Below are 6,194 nucleotides of genomic sequence, written 5' to 3'. Positions count from 1 at the left end.
CCTATACCTTTTGCTTGACTGGTTCAGTATTTTACATTATCTTCAAGTTCCAATATCTTCTACTTGATCTATCCTACTAGTAAGGCTTTCCCTGGGCTTTCCAATTGGGTTATTGAATCTTGCAATTTCATCCTCAATTCAGCTTGAGTTCTCGTCAACATTTTTGTCTCTCTACTGAATTCATATCTGAAATCCTGAACTGTCTTTGTCATTTCATCCAATTACATATTTGTCTTTTCTTGGACATTGATGAAGCACTTACTGTCTGTAAGTTCACTGAACTATTTATTTGTGTCTTCTTTAATCCCACGAATTCTTTGATTAAGTTTATGATTGCTTTTTTTAAGTTCTGTGTCCTGGGCTTCATCCAGATAATTTTCAGTAAAGAACGCCTCTAGTGTTTCCTTTTGGGGGGTGCTGGGGATGTTATAATATCTTAGCTTTTTATGTTGTGATTTTGCAACGTGGTCTGGTGTATGGACTTCTTTCATTGGTTGTGTGTCTAATGTAAGAGTCTAGTCTGCTTCAGGCTGAGACATTGAGGGAATTTTGGTCTGCAGTCTGGCCTACTAGTGCAGGAATAGAGGTGGTGATCAGAGTTTTGGGGAATTCACAGGCTAAGCTAGTGTGGGGAGTTAGGCTTGGGAGATGGGCTTGGTTCTGGGAGAACTTATCATGGATAATTGGTGCAGGATCTGTGCTTCAGGTGCTAGGGCTGGGTGTGCAGACTGAGGATTGGGTTTGGTTCTTTGGTTGTTGTCTTAAAATATTAGATTTCTTAATAAAGAATGTTAGAGCATATACTTAACTTTAATATTTATTCCACGGCTGTTTCTTATCTAGAAGTTTTGTTGGAGAGTCTCATTTTCCAATTCATGATCTCTAAAAAGATACGTGTGTGCACACATGCCTTTGTGTGTGTGCACAAGTCACACATTCATGCAAATATTGTTGTAGAAACACAGTTTGCATATATATTAAAACAGCTTTGCTCAAAATTGGTCACTTATCTTCTTAGTTTATTTACCTCTTAATGCCCCATTTGCAGATAAAGATACCAATCCAGACTTTGAAAGACTATAAAGCAGATCTATAAGCTTATAAACCATGAGGTGTATGTTCTTTTTTCCAAATTACCACAACAGATCACTTTGCTAATGATTCTGTCATTTACAATATAGAGTTTCCCCCTTATCTGGCCTATAAAAATAATTTTATCCTTGATTTTGTATTTTTTTTAACCAACAATGTCCTAATTACTCATTCTGCTTGTTTTGTTGCCCAGTGTTAAAGGCGGTGCTGAGTATTTTAGGTCTAATGTTATGGCAGCTTTTGTGTTTCCTACTGAATTTTCTATAGATGTAAAAGATCCGTCGAGGAGGCAGAGCTCACGGACTGCTTGATCAGCTGTGAGGACCAAACCTTACATAACCGTGGAAAGCACTGGTGAGCTGAGCATCACAAAGATGACTAAAGTTCAGTGACATATGTCATCAAGCCCCATTTTCAAGAACCTTGGTTCAGATGGGTAAGATGGAACACCACAGAATTCAGGCATGTCTACACCCTGAAGTAAACAGAAGGAGTTGCTTGTAGTGAGGTCAGTAAGAGTGGGGCCTCTGCGTGGGGACCTTCTGTAGGGGTCAGCCCTCAAGAGTCTGTTGGCCAGCCTAGAGCAGCTCACTATTCAGAGGAGCTGGTGCAATAGAAGAAAAACTAGGTGTGGGCTGAAAGTGAGGATCAGTTAAAAACCGGGGAGACCTGTGTCTGCTTGCCATTGTGACCTCCAGAGACTAATGGGCCCTGTTCCAGTGTTGCTCAGACCAAATACAAGTTCTTTGCTGACTCTCACTGAGAATCATTCACAAAGTCGAACTCTGGGAAACAGAGCTCCCAGTTTAATGAGCTGACAGTCAATGATCCAGCATAATCCATTCAAGTCCTGTGCCATTCATAGTTAGATATAAACACAAATGGTGAAGCATGATGCTCTTCCGCCTGTCAATTACTCCCAATTTCAAGGCTTTCTCTCCGTTTCATTATCTAGACATGAATTTAATGTGGCTCATCATTTTCACTGGAGAAAAATGAAAACCCCTTCTAACAGCCCCGTTTAAGCAGCCCATCAATTTTAGTAGCACTAAATGTGAATTTCTGTATATTATGCACTATCTGTTGGTAACCACGAGTTCTGAGTTTGCAAGTAGGAATGTCATAAAGAACACTATACTCTATCTTAGTTGAGAATTAAGCCATTGTACAGGGTCTTTCCTTCCTGATCCTCTGGGAAAAACCTGTGCTGGCTTCATTGTAACTGTTCCTCATTTAATCTAAAGGTTAATCCATGGATTTGATGCTTTTCCCATCATATTTTTCTGTAGTGAAGTTCCAGTCTTCTCTGAATCATTTTCCCTTGGAGTGATTTCAGAGTAAAACGGGGCTTGAACAACATCAGGGAGCACTGAATATAACAACTAGGTTGTTAGGGATGAGGGAATGGCTGACTATATAGCACACCAATCCCTTTACATAGGTAATTGTTATTCCATTTACCGACGAGGAAAGGCAGGATATTAAAAATTAAACAAACCACACAACCAGGTGATGGTGAGCTTGGGCAGGCATCCAGCTGTACTTGCTTTCAGTGGAATCATTTAACTTGAATGGCTTGGTCTTCATTTCCCCTCCTGACGTGTCTGAGGTGTATATGGTATAGCACAAGGGATTTGTTTGTGAACCCTAAACTTAGGGCTGACAAGGGTAAGGCAATCATTCCAGAAATGCTCATCCTCCTTGGTTAAGCTCTTCGTAGTCACCCCTGAATAGAAAACCATGTGTGGCTGCTTTTAACGCTGTACTAGATACTGTAGCTGGTGCTTGGGCCCCTTTCTTTCTAGCTCTTCTTTGAATGTGTTTAATGGTGTGGTATATTCCTTTCCTTTTATTCATTTTTGTGCCTATTTTTTTACATGTTTTTACATAAGTTCTGAGGCAACTTTGATGCTAATATTAGTTCAGCAATTCCTAATGACAGTTGTTATGGATTCTGTAGTTTGAAATAATGGCCCCTGTGCTAAATTCAGGACTCTTTGCCTTTCATTGTACAATTTGTTTTCTGTCTGTCATGAATTCCTTTATGGAAGAGATTATATTTATCATTTTTGACTTTTCTATCAAAAGACAGTGCTTGACTCCAGAGTGTGCTGATAAATAGTTGTCAGTGTGAATAGACACGAAGTGCATGCTCGATTGGAATATCTAGTCAGTATATAACTGGGCACATTGTTTAGGATCGCCTCGTTTTACAGATGAGGGTGCTAAGGTAAGAGTTGAATGAGTCAGGATCACACAGCTCTGTGTTATCAAGATGGGAGCGAGATTTTTAGACAAATCCTTATCCCCCAAAGGAATTTGTTGACTGAGGTTTCAGTCCTGCCCGGTCCTGTAGCCGTTCAGTTCCAAAGAAATACACAGAGGACTACATTAATTATAAACTGGTTGGCCTATTAGCTCAGGCTTCTTATTAACTAATTCTTACAGTTTGCATTAGCCCATAATTCTTGTCTGTGTTAGCCACGTGGCTTGGTATCTTTTATCAGCGAGACTGTCTCATTTTGCTTTCTCTGTGTCTGGATGACAACTGTAGACTGAGCCTTTCCTCTTCCCAGAATTCTCCTGTTCTCATTGCCCCACCAGTACTTCCTGCCTGGCTACTGGCCAATCAGTGTTTATTAAAATACAAGTGAGAAATCTTGACAAGGTACAAAACCATTGTCCCATAGCAGAAACTGGCATATCAAAACTCTTTAAAGCTAAACAAGTCTTTGAATGAAATGCTATCAACTCTGCCACATCAAATTTTTAGAACTCCTTTGATTGTTGGAGCTGGCAAGGGACAGGAGGCAGATAGAAGGGCGCAGGGACAAACTTAGTGCTTCAACTCAATCCATCTTCTCCTTCCAGTTTCAGGGGCTTCCAATCTGCACAGGTTTCACAGAAAACAGTTTGGAAAACACTGGGCTATACTGGCCTTCCTTACTGTCTTCTTCAGCTCTAAAAATAGCTAAGCAAATTCACAAAAGAAGAAAAAAAAACAGATAGACACACACACTCACAAACACACAGGCAAACACACACACACACACACAAACATACACACACCCTCAGACCCTCTTCTGAGCTGGAAGTTTTACCCACTTGGTAACCCCAACAGGGCTCAGAGGAGTCAGTGTCATTTTCCGCCAGCAGGACAAAGTGACCATTCTTGCACTTGTGACTGGATACAGAGGAGTAGGGCGGGTCTCCCAGGACACATCTGCAGGGCTCTATCTCACAGGAAGTGGTGCAGCTCTTCAGAGATAAGTTTCACTGGGGAACAAAGAGGGATTTTGTTCACTGCTTTAAGAATGGTGCATTGAACCTGGACTGGGCTTCTCAGTCCCTGCAGCTGAAAACAGGGCAAAAGCGACCCGACCTGCTCCTTCCTCTCTTAACATAGCGAGAGTGGTTTCCGGATTTCCCTCCCCTTCTCTTCCAGAGGTCTAGATAGCTTCCCCTACACTTTCTTATAACAGTTCTGCTCCTTCTCCATGTTCTCCCAATTAAGCTTGGACCTTTATATTTGTGTTCATTTGACACATTCTCATCCTCTGTGGAAATCTGTATAATTCAGCCTGTTGAGAATAAGAGGCCATAAATCATGAGTGCCATTGTCAAGGGTTTGCTTGAGCCTCATTTGTGTCTACCAAAACACCAGAGCTGCAGAAACACAGACAGGGCTTTTTTATTTGGGAGGAAATAATGCTGGAGACAAGACAGATTTCAATTTGCTATCCAGACCTTTGGCTATAGATTTGATTTGACCTTGAATGATTTGCTAAGTTCTCCGTACCTTCTAATTTGCAAAGCAGCAACACTCCTATTTTCTATTTGTCAGACCCAAAGCGGAGTGATCAAGTATTTCCTTATTTCGTCTGATGTCCCATAGCAAGGGGATGCTAAGGATGCCTGCACAAGGTTCCTCCCGTGCATTCAGGAAGCTGGAGTGCTGCTACAGCAAGCACATGACTCTCAGCCTGGCATCTCCGTCCCAGCTTCAGAGGCACAGGTCAGAGCACATTTGACTTTGCAGAAGCTATACATTTCCTGCGAGATAATGAGGTGTGGTGGGGAGGCAGGCGGGATTTATATGGCAGTTAAATGTAGTTTGGTATCAAACGTATGATTACATTATTCACCGTGTCATAGCAAAGTTCACCTCTGCCCCCTCGCTTTTAGCTGGATCAGCAGATGTGAACTACGATTAAGGAAGCACTGTCAGATATTACTTTATAGTCTAATTTTCCTACTCTCCATTGCCTGCAGTGCCCTTGCCTCCGGCAAAAGTGACAACATAAACAGGCCTTTTCAAACTAGCTTTTAGGGAGTGATTTAGGAGTGCAGACTGGCCCTGGGGGAGACTTATCATCCTTGGCACAATGCTTGTGGGAATGGGTTTCTTAAACAGTCTGAGAGGTAAAGTCTTAGGTCTCAGGTAAGAAACGGATATCCTATGATATAATTCGTGCAACCAGCAATAACAGCAGAAGATTAAGGTCTACTGACATTCTTATCTAAGGTACTCATGGGTTTAAGAAGAGCAGCAAGGACAAGGAGACAGATGTAAGAAGGGGGTAAATCTTAGCTTCCTGTTCCATACATGGGCAGTTACACACACTTTGATGCACAATTATAAATTCATTTTTACAAGTGGGTTAGGTAGGTGTTTGCTTTGACATTTGCAGGCAAAGTATTGAAGTTTGGAGCTGAGGCATCATTTGTGTCCCCAAGCTAGCAGAAAGAAACTGATTTTGAAATGTGGCATCAGACCGAGGTCCCATGTCTTTGCTTAGCACCATGCTGCTTCTGAGCTTCACTGAGCCTGGCACTGGGGTCTGGATGATAGCCTGTGGGCACCTTAAGAGGTCTCTGAATAAAGGCCTGGGATTTGGGGGGTAGGGTCATAGCTGGATTACAAATTCCTCCCTACCTTTTAAAAATTGCCCTTTAATAACTGTGTTTCATTTTCTATAGACTTCCGTTTGGCCATCTAAAATGGAAGGTAAGCATTGCCTGAGAGGTCATGGAAAAGATTACATGAGATGAATAAGTAACACGACACCACCAGTAGCTCATGTGCCTGGAGCGGTTGTACT

Source organism: Microtus ochrogaster, chromosome 10, assembly GCF_000317375.1.
Source record: "Microtus ochrogaster isolate Prairie Vole_2 chromosome 10, MicOch1.0, whole genome shotgun sequence".
Classification (NCBI taxonomy): domain Eukaryota; kingdom Metazoa; phylum Chordata; class Mammalia; order Rodentia; family Cricetidae; genus Microtus; species Microtus ochrogaster.
The sequence above is the reverse complement of the archived record's forward strand: the minus strand, read 5'-3'. Positions refer to the sequence as shown.